The following is a 17222-nucleotide window of genomic DNA, read 5'->3' on the forward strand; positions in this document are numbered from 1 at the left end:
CCGAAATCCCTGCTGCATCCTTTCCCGCCGCCGAAATTCCTCCTGCAGCCTTTCCTTCCACTGGAATTCCCACTAGCGGCCGAAAATCATCTCTGCTGGCTGGAAAACTTCTTGATGGCCGCAAATCTCTGCAGGCTTCCTTAATGGAGATGCATTTTCCCGCAGTCTTTTCGCTGCATTCGAATCTCCTTCTTTTTGGAGCTGAAATTTGTTTCCATATCTTCTTTCAGTCGGATAAAGAGCTAAAAATGACAATGAAGAGGAGCGTTAGCCATTTGAAGGGCACAAATATGAAGGGGAAGCGGGTGTTTGTTATGGTAGATCTGAACGATCCTCTCAATGACAACCTCAAGATTATTAATGATACGAGGATTAGGGCTGTTGTTCCTACAATCAATTATCTAAGGGAGCACAAAGGCAAGGTCATTCTCTGCAGTTATATGGGCTGCCCTAAAATTGTCACTTTGAAATACAACTTGAAGGAAGTGCAGAAAATGGTCGCTACATTACCTGATGGTGGTGTTATCCTCCTCGAGAATGTGAGATTCTACAAGGAAGAAGAAAAGAATGATCCAGGGGTTGCAAAGAAACTTGATTCTCTTGTTGATTTCTGTGTTAATGATACTTTTGGAGCTGCTCACAGTGCTCACTCTTCAACTGAGGGTGTTACAAAATACTTGAAACCTGCTGTTGCCAGCTTTCTCATGTAACAGGAACTTAACTATCTTGTCGGGGTTGTTACGAACCTGAAATGACCATTTGCTGCCATTGTTGGTGTTTCAAAGGTTTCAACAAAGATTGAGGCGATGGAGTCTCTCTTAGAGAGAGATGATATCCTTCTTCTTGGAGGAGGAATGATTTTCACATTCTACAAGGCATAAGGACATGGTGTTGGTTCCTCTCTTGTTGAGGAAGATAAACTTTGTCCAGCAATAGTTCTTATTTAGAAGGCAGAGCTGAAAGGAGTGGAACTTTTGTTACCCTTTGGTGTCATTGTGGCAGACAAGTTTACAACTGATGCCGACAACAAGTTTGTGCTAACATTTGTCATCCTTGATGGCTAGATGAGCCTTTACATTGGACTAGATTCCATTGAGAGATTCAACGCAACTCTTCACAACGCTAACACCATTATCTGGATTGGGCTTATGGGTGTCTTTCAGTTCGAGAATTTTGCTTTTGGAACAGATGTCATTGCCCAAAAATTGGTAAAGCTTAGTAAAAAAAGTGTTGCAACCATCATGGTTGTTGTGACTCATTCGCCGCCGTGGAGAAAGCCAGGTACATCGTTAAGATGAGCCACATCTCAACAGGTGGTGGTGTGAGCTTGGAACCTCTGGAAGGAGAATCAAAACCAGGTGTTTTTTTTTTTTTTACTGTAGTAGGCCCTTCTCCGAAACTTTTGTCTGCCGCAGCCCTACCTCCGAAGCTTTTTCCCTGCAACAAGCCCTCTTCCGAAGCTTTTCCCTGCAGCAGGCCCTCCCCCAAAGATTTTTCCTGTAGCAGGCCCTCCTCCGGAACTTTTCCTTGCAACACGATCTCTTCCGGGGTTTTTCCCTGCAGTAGACCCTCCTACGAAGCTTTTTCCTGCAACAAACCTACCTTCAGAGCTTTTTCTTGCAGCAGGCGTTAGGCCCTCATGTGGAGTTTTTTTCTATAGTCGACCCTCATCGAGAGTTTTTTTTCTTGAAGACCATGCTCTGCAGCTTTTTCTATAGGTTATCTACTTTCTTGAAAACTTCCCCACAACATTATCTTTAGGAGTCCTCCGCCAACCTACAAACACTGCATAAACTGTAGTCAAAGACAACCGCAGTCAATTAAAAATATCCCTAAATGTTCTTGGGGTTGATTACCAAGTACAGGATGATGACTTCAAATTCTAACTCACAAAGAATCTTTCTCGTCCATGGTTTGATATTTTCAAATCCAAGTTGAAAATGGTTGACTCAATCATGTTTCAATTTGAGAGGGGAGTATTACATGTTATATTAGGAAATAATTTATTATTGTTAAATGTTATGAGGATTAGATTTATCTTTTCCTATTTTAGATTTATATCCTTGGATTGGATTTATTTCCTTTCTTATTTTAGGTTTTCCTATTTTATGTTGTTTTCTTTATCTCAGAGTAATTATTATGGATTAATTAATTGCAGATATAGATGTTATATCTTTTCTTTCATGTATTTTCTTTTTCTTGTCTTTCTTATTATAGGATTCTGTAAGAATATTTATACCCCCTTTTCATATGAATAAAATAATTCCAATGAATTTTGGAAATTAAATCATTCTAAAAATAAAATTTTGAGAAAAAAAATTTTGTTCGTACTATGTTGTGGCTTAATTGATTGTTGATTTAACTGAAAGGCCAAAAACTACTCTTCAACTTAGGGAATTAGAAAATAAAAATTATTTGGATTACAACAGCAAAAGATACATCGGTAAGATATCTTTATTTAAATGTTAACATTTATTTGATAAATTGTACGAAATTTATATATATTGTTAATTGTGCTATATTTTTTTTATTAATTGAGTTGTGGATTTAATCTAGATATAGCTCTCCAAAACTACAAAAATTTGTAATCAAAGTATTGGGTGTTACATTCCCATCATCAAGATGTGAACGAAATTGGAGTATGTATGACCGAGCTCATACCAAAAGGAGAAAATCTTTGGCTACCTTAAGGATAAACTTGTTGGCTTATATTAGTATAATAAGTGATTAGAAGTCGAACATTTGAAGATGGTTTTGAAGGATGATGAAAATTTATTAGTTTGTAATGATGCGCTTTTAGATGATGAATAGTTTGTAGAGATTGGCAATGAAATACACCATTACAATTGCTAGAGGAATTTTACGTTAGTGATATATTTGATGGGGGATTTAGCAAGCCTGTACAAGTCAATAAGAAAAAAACACATAAAAAGATTAGTATAAAATTTTATATGATCATCAACATAGTCTTTTCTTAATTTAATTAATTTTCTTATTTATTTTTATGGTTTAGCTAAGATGAATATGGTTGGAATTGAAGTCGAGGAGAATGATTTACTAGGATAGAGATTAAAGAAAGTAATTCATTACAATGCTTAAAATTGCACAATTAGGTATTGAGGTATTTTTCATTCGTGAGGCGAGGCATGAGCCTCAAGGTGGTATGAGTCATAAGCCTCCTAGTTTGCAAATTATTAAGTCAAAATAAAGAGGGGAAATGATACATTAGCATCATCAGTTATATGAATATATATATACATATAGACACATATCTATATGTGTATATACATATACAGACACATATCTATATATGTATGTAGACAAACATGCACACACATACGTATGTATACATATTAAAGAAAGACATTAACAATCTAGCATGATAAAAATTGACAAATTGTACTTATATGAACTAGTAAATTAGATAAACTACAAAATATCATATAATAAATTATATAAATCAAAATATAATATAAACATCAATTGATCAAGTCATCAAACTGATATAAAACTTGAAATGAAAGTAATATAAAATATCAAAGTAAGATGTAGGATGAATTTAACACAGTAGACTTATTTTACTCTTATGATTCAATCAACATAATAACATTCATAGATCTAAATAAGAACATAATAAATAATGAAAAGTCGGAGTAGTAGATGTCGGTGGCAGCAACATGAGCTGCTGACGGTGTGGAGAAGGCAAGAGCAACAAATGATGGTGGCTACAACAAGAGTAATAGACGACTATAACCAAAGAAGCATGCAATCATTGTAGTGAAAGCAAAAATTAGCGGCGACGATACTTGCAACGGAATCAGCAGTGGCGATGCTTGGAGCAGAATCAGCAACAGCAAAGCTGGCGGTGTAAGTAGTCAAAGCAGTAGGCGACGATGTTGAGAAGCTTGACAAGGGAGAGGGAAGTTATTGCACATGAGAGTTTGGCTTCGATTTCCATTCAAACCATCTAATATTGTAGAGAGAAAATCTAAGAGCAAGAGGTGCACGCCTCAGTGGAATTGAGGGCGCGCCTTAACCAATGTGAGGCGTAAGCCTTGCCTGAGCTACTTGAGGCATACGCCTCAAAGCATTTTTCTTAATAATTGTGTTGAGGCCCGCCTCATATTGTGCAATTTTAAATAATGATTAATTATAATGAAGGCTCTAATGAAGACTCGGTAAGTAATGAAAGTTAGTGAAAGTTTTTGAATTCATAAATTATAATCTCAGTGGCTTGGACTAGTTGTTCGTGTTGAATAACAAGTGGTATAGATTTTTTGTTATGATTTTATTTAGATGTTAATAGGACACTTCTTACTTTATTTTTTTAAAATAATTTAATATTTTATTTATTAGGCTTATATCTCAAAATACCTCAAGAATTATGACTCTCCTCTCGTGGATAGAAAATAGCTCAATATATTATTATTTAATTACATCTAAACGTAAAAAAAAAAAAATTGAGAAACTCTCACCTATCTCACCCCTCCAAACCCACACACTAACGCACATGCTCATGGCTCGTTCTAGCCTCCCAATGCACATGCCATTTTTGCTCAGAAGGACGCCATTGTTATCTCCACTGCTTTGCATAGCTATGCTCCATGGCCTCTCTTCTTGTTGGCAACCCAATTATATCTTTATTTTTAATCTTTTTTTCTTTTGCGTTTTTGTTTAAGGTTTTTTATTATTTTTTAAACATTTGCATTTTGTAATTTTTTTTAATACAATTTTTTAGTTCTTTTTTTTTTCTATAATACTGAGAGGCTCTGAGAAAAGCTCTGTGGGAAATAGAAAGATATAGTATGAAAGTATATTGTGTAAGTTATAAGTGGTGAGAATGAAAACAGTACAGCTATTCTGATAAAGTGGCTAAAGGTGGCGTAGCCATTATGAAAAAAGAATTTTTGCGATTCTCATAAAAATGGTGCACCTTATGCCAAAGTGTCTAAGGAGGTGAAAGAGGAGTGTTGTGCTTATATGAACAAAGCAATCATATCAAAATATTTGGCACAATGATAATTTGATGACAGAGATAGCCAACATTATTGTGATAGTGGGCACGATGATAAAGATTCTTCATTTTCTTTGCCACAAATTTTCAAGAGAGGTGCGTGGAAATTTATAGACTAATATAAGATGAATTTGGATGGTGATAAGAATTATAATACGACGGTAGCCCATCGAATGTCATTATAGAATGTAAATTTGACTTGTATACATGTCTGTGTGGACATTGAAAGATTATCTATCCAAATGCAATCACATTTAATGCGACAACTTCTCCATCTATGTTGACATAATTTGCTCTATAGGTACTCATTGTTGAGGCTTTAAACCTCCGTTCACGTATGAGCTTAAGATTTGGATATTGAAGGAGCTGAATAGCACTAAGAACATTTTATTGGAATTTCATTTGATAGTACAAATTGGAGTTTGATCATAATTTTAGTAAAAACTCCCTACATAAATAACTTTTTAAATTTTGTTAAAGCGTAATGTTAGTTTTACTTTATTTATTTTATATTTCTTGAACTTATTGCTGGAGTTATAAAATCAGTTGGAGAACATTTAGTGCTCCAAGTTACTATTGACAATGCTAGTGCTTATAAAACGATATATAATAAGATTGATGCATAAGAAAAATCATATTTGTTGAATATTATTTGTCAAACTTGATCATTAAAAAATTTAGAGAGTCGGCTCAGCGTAAAAATGTCTTGACCAAAACCAATAAAATTAGGATGCTTATTGTCAATCATAGTTGGGTTTTGACATCAACAAATAATTTTTTAAAGAAACCACTATTAGATTTGCTCTATTATACTTGATGCTACAAATAATATTAGAAGCAAGACAACCTTTAGATGCTATGTTCATCCCCACATAGTAGTAATTAGTGTTTAGGCTTAGAAACTTGAAGGCAAAGAGATCAAGTAGACTTTTTTAGCAATGTATTTTTGTTTAAGTTTGACTTATATTATTTAATACTACTATTTTAGTTTATATTTTAAGAATGATTGATTTATAGAAAGCCTTGCTATCAGTTTCCTTAAAATTGCATTGAACAAAGAATATTGACTCTCTTGTTGATTTTTATGTTTATGATGCCTTTGAAATTGCTCACAGAGCTCATTCTTCAATAGAGGGTGTTACAAAGTACTTGAAACCTGCTGTTGCCAGCTTTCTCATGCAAAAGGAACTTAACTACCTTGTCAACGCCATTGTGATGGCCATTTGCTGCCATCGTTGGTGTTTCAAAGGTTTCAACAAAGATTGGGACGATGGAGTCCATCTTAGAGAAAGATTATATCCTTCTTCTTGGAGGAGGAATGATTTTCACATTCTACAAGGCACAAGGACATTGTGTTGGTCCCCCTCTTGTTGTGGAAGATAAACTTGGTCTAGCAATAGATCTTGTTGAGAAGGCAGAGCTGAAAGGAGTGAAGCTCATGTTACCCTCTGATGTCATTGTGGCTGACAAGTTTACAACTGATGTCGACGACAAGCTTGTGCCAACATCTGCCATCCCTGATGGCTAGATGGGCCCTGACATTGGACCAAATTCCATTGAGACATTCAACACAACTCTTGGCAACGCTAACACTATTATCTAGATTGGGCTCTTAGCTGTGTTTCAGTTTGAGAATTTCGCTTTTGGAACAGATGCAATTGCCCAAAAATTGGTCAAGCTTAGTGAAAAAGGTGCTGCAACTATCATCGGCTGTTGTGATTCTTTCGCCGCCGTGGAGAAAGCCAGGTTTGTTGTTAAGATGAGCCACATCTCAACAAGTGTTGGTGCGAGCTTGAAACCTTTGTAAGAGAATCACTATTAGGTTTTTTTTTTCCTCTGAAACTTTTACCTGTCATAGCCCGACCTCCGGGGCTTTTTCCCTGTAGCAAGCCCTCCTTCGGAGCTTTTTCCTCCAGCAGACCTTGCTCCGGAGATTTTCCCTTTAGCAGGCCCTTCGGAGATTTTCTCTGCAACATGATCTCTTCCAGAGCTTTTCCCTGTAGCAGGCTCTTCTACTAAGTTTTTTTTTGCAACGGACCTTCCTTCAAAGTTTCTTTCGTGCAGCAGGCAGTAGACCCTCATCTGGAGCTTTTTCCTATAGTTGACCCTCCAAAATTTTTTTCTTGCAAACCATGCCCTGTAGCTTTTTCTATAGGTTACTACTTTCCTGCAAACTTCCCTACAACATTACCTGTAGGAGTTCTTTGTCTTTCTACAGACATTGCAGAAGCTACAACCAAAGACATCCGCAATCAACTAAAAATATCCCTAAATGCTCTTGGTGTTGATTACCAAGTATAGGATGAATACCTCAAGTTCTACCCCACAAAAAATCTTTCTCGCTCATGGTTTTATATTTTTAAATTCAAGTTGAACATGGTTGTCAACTGTGTTTCAACTTGAGGGGAGATATTATATGTTATATTAGGAAATAACTTATTATTGTTAAAAGTTATGAGGATTAGATATATTTTCTTGATTAGATTTTTTCTTTCCTTTACTTGGATTGGATTTATTTCCTTTCTTATTTTAGGTTTTCCTATTTATGTCATTTCCTTTATCTCCAACTAATTATTATGAATTAATTAATTTGAGATATAGATATTATATCTTTTCTTTTATGTTTTTTTTTTTCTTGTCTTTTTTTATTCTAGGATTCTGTAAAAATATTTATACCTTCTTTTCATATCAATAAAATAATTCCATTAAATTTTGAAAATCAAATCATTCTATAAATAAAATTTTGAGAAATAACATATTGTTTGTACCATGTTGTGGCGAAATTGATTGTTGACTTAACTGAAAAGCCAAAGACTACTCTTCAACTTAGGGAATTAGAAAATAAAAATTATTTGGATTACAACAGCAAAAGATACATCGGTAAGATATCTTTATTTAAATGTTAACATTTATTTGATAAATTGTACGAAATTTATATATTATGTTAATTGTGTTTTTTTTTTTATTAATTGAGTTGTGGATTTAATCTAGAGATAGCTCTCCAAAACTACAAAAATTTGTAATCAAAGAGCAGCAAACTACCGTGGCTACAATAAGAGTAATAGACGACTATAACCGAAGAAGCATGCAATCATTGTAGTGAAAGCAACAATCAGCGGCGGCGATGTTGGCAATGCAAGTAACAAAAGCGGTAGGCGATGATGTTGAGAAGCTTGACAAGGGAGAGGGAAGTTATTGCATATTGGAGTTCAGCTTTGATTCCCATTCAAACTTTCTAATATTGGAGGGAAAAATCCTAAGCGCGAGAAGCGCACGCCTCAACCAATGTGAGGCATACGCATTGCTTGAGTTACTCGAGGCATACACCTCAAAGCATTTTTCTTCATAATTGCGTTGAGGTTTGCCGCATATTGCGCAATTGTAAATAATGATATATTAGAATGAAGATTCTAATGAAGACTCGGTAAGTGATGAGAGTTGGTGAAAGTTTTGAATTCATAAATTATAATCTCAGGGGCTTGGACTACTTGTTCACGTTGAATAAAAAGTGGGATAGATTTTTTGTTATGATTTTATCTGGGTAGCTTTCATGTTAATATGACATTTTTTTAAATAATTTAATATTTTATTTATTAGGCTTATATCTCAAAATACCTCAAGAATTATGCCTCTCGGCCTCGTCTCATGGATAGAAAATAGCTCAATATATAATGATTGCACAATTTCAAGCCTTCCTTCACAGCTCATGCTGTCTCTGTCTGGCCTGGTCTACTTCCTGCGGTTCTTGGGTGAATTTTCTAACATGGAAGTAAGATGCACAAATTTGAATTAGCTTCATAGGCATTTTAATTGAGATTCTATATACAAAAACAGCATGCTTTTTGCTCATTGTTACGATGCTCAAATAAAGCTGGACTGAGAGGCCATCTGCCACCCTCAAGTCTATCCCAATGTTTTAATATGCCCAAATTGACATGTTTTACAACTGCTGCATTTCATATGGCCTTGAACTGTTAATATCCTTATTTCCAAACAATGAGATTATCATCGACACCAATCTCAAAGCCATTTTCTAAGATGTGACCATCCAATTGAGATCTCTAATTTAAGTTTAGAGTATGGGTCATCTAACGACCCATTCATTATTGTTAGTGTTATAGTCTAACATGGATGTTAAAGATTATTTGATTTGGTTCTCACCAATTCGCTCGTAAGTCGGAGGTATTTCAGTTCAACGTGGATCTCCAAATTCAATGTGGGTCTATGCATTTGTTGTAAAAGTCCAGAATTACAACGGTCTAATGTGAAATTTTGCTTGATTCAATCAGGAGAAAGTAGTATTTGTGTAATTTCCTATTAACTCACTCCTCGTGTCCCCCACCAGGAGAACAATATAACTGACATATTTGAATATGAAACCACCATCATCATCTGAAACTTCATAAAATCATCTGATACTAAGACAAAATTTCTACTTGCATTTCATGTATGAGATGCCTTCTCATCAATGCATGTCTATTGATTGGTCCTAGGATTACCCATAGCCTTCCATCTAAACTGTCCCATAAACTTTGGTATTATTCTGTCACACTATTGATAAAGATTTCAGTGATTTATGCATTTTTTATTGTAATCAATCATAGGTTTGAATCTACTATTTTGTTTTGGAGGGTGATTTTAATGAGAGGAGTTTTGTTTGTTCTTCGTGCATTGACAAGAGACATTTGAATTTTTATCACACAAAAATAGTGATGTTTTAGACGTCATATGAAAGATTTGAATGGTATAAATGTAAAAAAAAAAAAAAACAATATTTAGGTGTTAGATATGTAAATATGTAAGAATTTAGTGGTGCATGTAAATGCTTGATGCATCATGTTGTGATGCAGTATTTGTATGTTTAGGATGTCTTATTTGATTTGTATTGTTAAGATTTTTAATGTCAATAATCTTGCCTCAATTATTGATCGAGTTATGAATTAATTAATTATAAGGCTGATTATGAGCCTTAATTTTAGGGGGTGTGGGCCCCACAAACGGACTTGCCGACGTGGACTCATCCCAAGTCACAAACTGGCGGTCCCGAATAAAAGCTTGTGCGACGCGCGTCCTATTTCGAGTCCCAAAATTGAGAGACCAATCGGCCGACAGCTGTCGAGCTCATCAATCAGGCTCTTATTTAATATTGAGGCCCATTCGGCCGCCACTGCCAATAGCATAAATAAATAAATAAATAAGAAGATTAAATTTAAGAAATTTACATATATACCACACAATTCATATTAACATCTATTTTTTAAATTTTTGTATGTTACCTTATTTATGCAAAAGTATGTATTTTATTATTTTTTGCCTAGTTAAAATAATGATATTTTGATTTGATATGAAAATTTTCCATGCTAAATGTGTAAAAATTAAGTTTTAGGTGCTAGATTTATAAATACATAATAATTGGGTGGTATGTATGTAAATGGTCCTTAAAATGAAGTAAAACTATTAAATAGCATAATTAAATAATTATAAATTTCAAATATAATTGTGATAGAACAAGATGCAGTACAAAATTAAATTATTTTTTTAATCCAAATAAATAATGTCATATATAAACATAACAATATGAGAACTAATGCAAAAGAGAAATAATGCCGAGGGTTTTCATGTAAATTAATTTAAGGGTGAAATAGTTGTTTACATCCGGAGACCGTGTCGGTCAATTTCGTCGGCACGTGAGATGTCTGCCAGCAGCTGGCCCACAATTGTGAAATATTAAAAAAATATTAATATAAAAATTTATATCAGAACAGTGTTGTGAATGATGGGGCGAATTAAATAAAAAAAATTCAAATGAAAATGAATGGCATTTTCGTTAAAGTTCGTTGGCTCGTAGGCAATTACATTGGTTAGCTACACCCTGTTGCATGGTTTTAAAGCATCGAAGAGTATGTAAATATGAAAGTTTTGATGTGAGAGATATAAATGAATAAGAATTGTGTGCTATGGTATGGAAAAATATTTTTTAATGTAGTTTTTTAGGGATATATGTATATACATAAATAAAATAGAGCTGTCAACATGACTTGTAAGTGTCCGACTCATTAAGTAGCCCTTATTCCTTAAGCAGAAGAGCTAAACGTGAACTTTATTTTTGTTCTTTTTGCGCCCGACATATAAATGAGTTGAACCTAAATAAAGATTTGTTTGTTCTTGTTCGACTTAGCTCTCTCTCTCTCTCTCTCTCTCTCTCTCTCTTTATATATATATATATATATATGTCAAAAAATGTTCATTCAGATCTCGATGGGATTCGATGGTAGCGGAGATCAGCAGACCGAAAATTATTGAGAGTAAGCGAGCACATAGCCGACCGACTAGCCAATCAACCAGAGTCAGCCGACCAGCCGTTCACCGCATATCTAGTCTCTCAGTCGACTACCCAAAGTCAGCTAAATGGTCGACCGACCAACTACCCAAAATCAGTTGACCAGTTGACTACCCAAGGCCCAACCAACTGATGGCCAACTCAGCTAACCAATGAACTTTCGAATGAGATGCTCCGACGAACAAATGATCAGAATGCCTTATACTAATTTTATTAATCAGGGGTAACATTGTAAATTTACATTTTGTTTTAATATCATCTATTAATGGGAGAGTCATCTCATGTTTTGAGATCTATTTTTGGATTCCCTTTATGTAGCCCTCTCATTCGATGAAATAAAAGGGGGTGAAAGTGCTCTGAAATACCATGTTTTGACCCTTAAGGCTAAGTCCCCTTGTGCAATCTCTCCCTCTCTCTCCTCTTTTTCCCTCTCTTTATTTCTCCCTCCCCGTTCCCAATGCCTAACCCTTTGGTGTGATTGACATGACAAATTTCGGTTTAACATCCTAAAAGGAGCGATGAGTGCAGATCTTGCCACCAACAAGAATAGGAGCACACGAAGGTGGAGAAAATCCTGCACAGAGACATTCAAAACACGGGATGCCTAAAGAAATCATCTTTAAAGCATCTGAAAGCCCGTCTCTAAACTCGATACAATAGCGAAAAGATTCACAAAGTGTACGACACAAATTACCACAGTAGCAAGTTTCAGTGATTGCCCTCGTGAAGCAGGGAAAAGATACGCTTATGATTTGGAAAAAGGTGCGACCTGACCGAGATAACGATTCCACCAAGCAAACAAGATGTGTGAGTACTAAGATTTAAGCCAGGTGATATTATATCCAAAAATCAACCAACGGTCTTCCTAGGAACTGGGTCGCCAATCAATAGAGAGCAAAAGTCGACCCTAAAGTCTTAGGAAGACGCTTCAGAGCCAACACAAAAGGGTGCAAAAGATTGCTGAAAGCCAATGGAGTATAACTCGTACATCATTGTGATTACATATTTATTTTTCTTTACAGTATCTCATTCTTATCACATCTTCGCTTCCAAGAAGTAAGAGACTTGCTGGTTTCTATGTATGTCAAAAATGGCCACGCAGTTTTGGATGGTATTTGACGATAGCGGAGACTAGCGGACCAAAAACTAATGAGAGAACACAAGCATGCCACCGTGCAGTCAATCAACTTACCAATCGCCCAAGCCGACGACTCACAATTAGCCGACCAGCTGACCGACCGACCGACCATCACACGGTCGAGTGACCACCAGGTACGAAACCAGTCTTTCTTTTAAGGTGAGGCAAACATTGATGTCTATCACACTTCACTATTTAAATAACAAAATATATATTTCGTCGATGTAAAAGTTTAAATAGGCCAAAATTTTGGTATGTCAACACGATAAGCAATCTAATAATAAAAAGTCGTTTATGGGTAAAAGAATAATCAAAGATAAATCATTATAAGTTTAATTGCAGCGAAAAGAATTCAGCGTGCGGATATGACCAGAGGGAGTCGTCGGTGGTATAAATGTGAAAGTACAAAAAAATTAGGTGTTGGATATGTAAGTATATTGAAATTGGGTGGTATATATGTAAATGCCCAAAAAAAAATATAGAACAAAGGATAACAGAAAACGGAGCTGCCTTGATTGTACATTTCATTAATTCCATATCTTAAAATAATAGATTACTTATATTGTTTAAATTGTAATGATTACCACAAATTTGTGACGGTTTAGAACAGCTTGAGCACGTTTGTTTGAATAAAGTGAAATTTTTAGTGTGCTATGTTTTAATGTAAAAAAGTTTTTTTTTTTTTTTTCAAATATGTTTGCTATATATGGGTTCAGCCCTTGTCGGCCACTCAAAGTCAGCCGACTAGTCGATTGGTTGATCACTACACATCCAGTATCGGCCGACCACCTAGAGTCAACTGACCAGTTGATCATCGACAATCAGCTGACCAACTAATTCAAGGCCAGCTCCACCAATGGATGAACTCTCGAATGATAGGCTCTTGCGGATAAAAGAACAGAATACCGTGTATTATCCCTTTTAAGCAGGGGGTGGGGGCAGGGGTACTTGCCCTCCCTCTGCTATATATGGTTCCGCCCTTGTCGGCTACTCAAAGTCAGCCAACTAGTCAATCGATCGATCACTATATATCTAGTCTACCGGTCGACCACCCAGAGTCAGCCGATTAGTTGATCACCCACAATCAACTGACCAACTAACTGAAGGCCAGCTCCACTAATGGATGAACTCCTGAAAGTAGGCTCCTGCGGATAAAAGACCAGAATATCATGTACTACTCTTTTTAAGCAAGGGTAGCATTGTAATTTTACCTTTAATTATCTTATTATTTATAAAAAGAAGGACACTTTCATATTTTGGAATCTCTTTTTGCCTTTCTCTCCATGTAACCATCTCATTTGCTGAAATAAAAGAGGCCAAAGAGCCCAATAATACCCAATTTTGGCTCTGAAGGCTATGGTTGTTTGCACTCTCTCCCTCTCTCCTCTCTTTCTCTCTCTCTCTATGTTTCTCCTGTATGGTCCGACCGTTCTATCCCTTGGGTGTGATTAGTATTTAAAGCTCGCTCTATTCTTAACAGTCTATGGTTGTGTGACTAGGGCTGTCAAAATAACTTATTGTTCGCGAATAGCTCGTGTTTGGCTGACTAAGCAAAGGAGTCAGACACGAACAAGTTTTTTGCACTCGATATATAAACAAGTCAAACATGAACAGTGATATTTTTTAACGAAGCGAATACAACACAAGCCAAGCCGGGCTTGCTCAAAATTAGTTTATTTACACCCCCATTATATAAAGAGCTATGTGCGCTAATTAAAGATTAATTGATCTTTTTGTTGCGTGCGAAAAATATCAAAGGAGGTAGAGGTGATTTCAACGCGTTCCAATTGCATGAATATATTACAAAAAATGCTAAATAGAAATCACAACATTAAAGATAGCATTTTTTTTCCTTTTTAGCTAAAAAAGTTTAGTATTGTTTGTGATTGTAAAGAGTAGTTTGTGCTCTACCTTTGCATAAAGTTTATTAGATTAAAAAAAAATGCATAAGAAACATTGCTTTTTTTTTTTAAGGTGGAAAAACCTAAAAAAAAAGGTAGGGTCTAGCATAGTTAAAATAAATTTATCAGGTAAGTGTAGGTTATAGCTTTTTACTAGTCATTTAAATAGGAGAAGTCAATTTTATGAGAATAAGGATGATTATCTTGGTTTACTTCAAAGGTGGTGTAAAGTTAATGACAACAGTTGGGCGGTAACGGTGATAATGACATAACATCATGGCGATTGATTGAGTGATGATAACTTGTTGCCTTTGGTCGGGCAACAATAATCCAATGATAGTGGTTCTGAAGTGACTTTTTGAAGGTGATGGTTAAGAAGAGTTCAAGAAATTTTCAAGTTTTTAAGCTTTCTTTATTCTCTTGTTCAAGGCCCTCTCATGTATAAAATAGGAGTATTTATAAATTTTGAAAGTAACAACCCACATATACCACCAAGATTTATAACTCTTCATTGAATAGCCTAAGTGTTTTATTTATTTATTTTAGTCATGATGCATTTTTGAGTGTTTAAGTATTTTAATGACGTCAAAATTAGATGATATTAGGCACACTTAATTTATCTCATTGTGATATTTGATTTGGCAATAAATTTATTAAATTTTAAAATCATTTAATTCTTTTATTAAAATTTTAATAATTTGAAGTATGCTTCAAATGCTTAATCTTTTATTGGACTTTGATTGGATTATATTTGGTGTTATTTTGTTTTTTTGTTAAGATGTTTAGTTCTATTTTATATTTGATGAATTTATAATTTATATGATCCTAAATTTGGTTTTGTATGTTTTCACTTTCAAAATGCATCAAAATTTATGTCTGATTAAGTAGATTTTTTTGGTGACATATTAAGTGTGAATGATAAACATTTGTTAATTAAGGAACTTTTGCATCTGCTGAGAGAAAAGTAAGATTATAAATAAATTAATTTTATGTTATTATGTGTTATGGGTAATATTACAAAACTTGGGATTTATAGTGGTTCAATCATTTGTTCTGCAAACATCATAATAAGTCGAGAGTAAATATCCACTATAGAGAAGTTTGAGTATATATTATGATAGCCATACAAGTTGAGGGAAGTAATAGAGATGGTAGAAAGATTGTGTGATTAATAGGGGGCATAAAATTTGATGGATTAGGGTTTCTTTTGAATTGAATTGAACTAGCTTGTTGATATACTTAAAAGAAGAGCCAAATTCTCAAGCTCTATATAAGATGCCCCAAAATTTTCTTAAAATCATAATACATGTTTTGTGGGTTGTCAAAAATAAACAACAACAACAACAAAGCCTTAATCCCACTAAGTGGGGTCGGCTATATGAATCCTATTTCTCCATTGTGTCCTATTTAGTGTCATATTTTCATTTAATTCTAATAAATTAAAATCTATTTTCATACAATAAGCCCAAGTCTTCCTAGGTCTAGCTCTGTCTTTCTTAACATAAGTCGAATCTAAAACATCTACTCTTCTAATCAGATCATCAGATGGTCGATGTTTAATATGACCAAACCATCTAAAAGACGACTCTCTCTAAATTTGTCCCTCATTGGAGCAACACCAACCTTAGCACGAATATGTTCATTTCGTATTTTGTCTCTATGTGTAAAGCTACTCATCCACCTAATCATTCTCATCTTGACAACACTTAACTTAGTATTATGTAGAGCTGCATAGTACTAAAAAAATAATGTAAAATAAAAAATAATGTAAAATTATAAAGTATAATACTTATTGGCAAGCATTGCCTTATGATATTACTATAACATCTATATAATATAGTAAAACTATGATAGCACATGATGTCAAAATGTGGCTCACATGATACAACACATCCATGATTATTGTGTGAATGTATTTTGTGCATGTTAGCTATAGTCAAGTAGACACCATTAACCTATAATATGAATAAATAATTTGTGGCATAAATTTAAAAATAGGATGCCCCCCCCCCCAATAATTGGACTATATTGCTTATTCTCTTGTCATGATATAATAGCTAATAGTAAGAAAAAAAAATGCATATATATCCGCATTAAATGTAGAAAGGAAAATTGAAATGGGAAATCAATGAAGAGAAAGAGACGGGTGATTCCACATAGCTCTAATATTTTGTTCATCATCTTCGTCATAAAAACTGCGGGCGCATAGTAATCAAATAGTCCAATATGTCTATTTCCCTTCATATGTCACAATTTATATTGGGTGGCAATACAATTTTTTTATTTTTATACTTATTTAAAAGTTTAATATATATATATATATATAAGAGATGGAATATTAATGATGATAACGAAACATACAATATATCAATGTATTATTGCATGTTATTGTACTATATTTGTTTTTTATACCGTACCTAAGCATTAATAACATCAATAATAATGAGTGGGCATACAGAGCGCAACTCAAATTCACATTTAAATTATGACATGGACGAGATGGGATGAGATTGTGGTCTGATGACTGAATATTTTCTTCTATACTTAAAGATCTCGTATATATAGTATACATCGAAAATGCGTGAACACGAATCTTAGAAGATTTGATGGCTGACAGAGAAAATAACGTGGCGGTTTAGAACCCACTAGAGGAATTTCAAGGGCCCATATTTGTCCAACAGGCTCTTGGTAGCCCTGAGAAAAATAATCTCGAGATGAACATAATTCGACCATCGTCTCAATGTGATAATACTAAGCACGCGTGGACGAGTCTGCCGAACTACTTCAACCAGGTCGGGCGAATGATAAGAACCGCCTGGATCTAAAATA

General features: G+C 34.6%; 2 pseudogenes; both read left to right on the top strand.

Annotated features, from left to right (window-relative positions):
• The window catches only part of LOC110021363, a 7841-nt pseudogene extending 5870 nt beyond the window's left edge, over nt 1–1971 (top strand).
• Nucleotides 1–8550, top strand: part of LOC110021364 — a 15780-nt pseudogene extending 7230 nt beyond the window's left edge.
• Nucleotides 8551–17222: the final 8672 nt, after the last annotated feature.

This window comes from Phalaenopsis equestris, unplaced genomic scaffold, assembly GCF_001263595.1.
Source record: "Phalaenopsis equestris unplaced genomic scaffold, ASM126359v1 Scaffold000134, whole genome shotgun sequence".
Classification (NCBI taxonomy): Eukaryota; Viridiplantae; Streptophyta; class Magnoliopsida; order Asparagales; family Orchidaceae; genus Phalaenopsis; species Phalaenopsis equestris.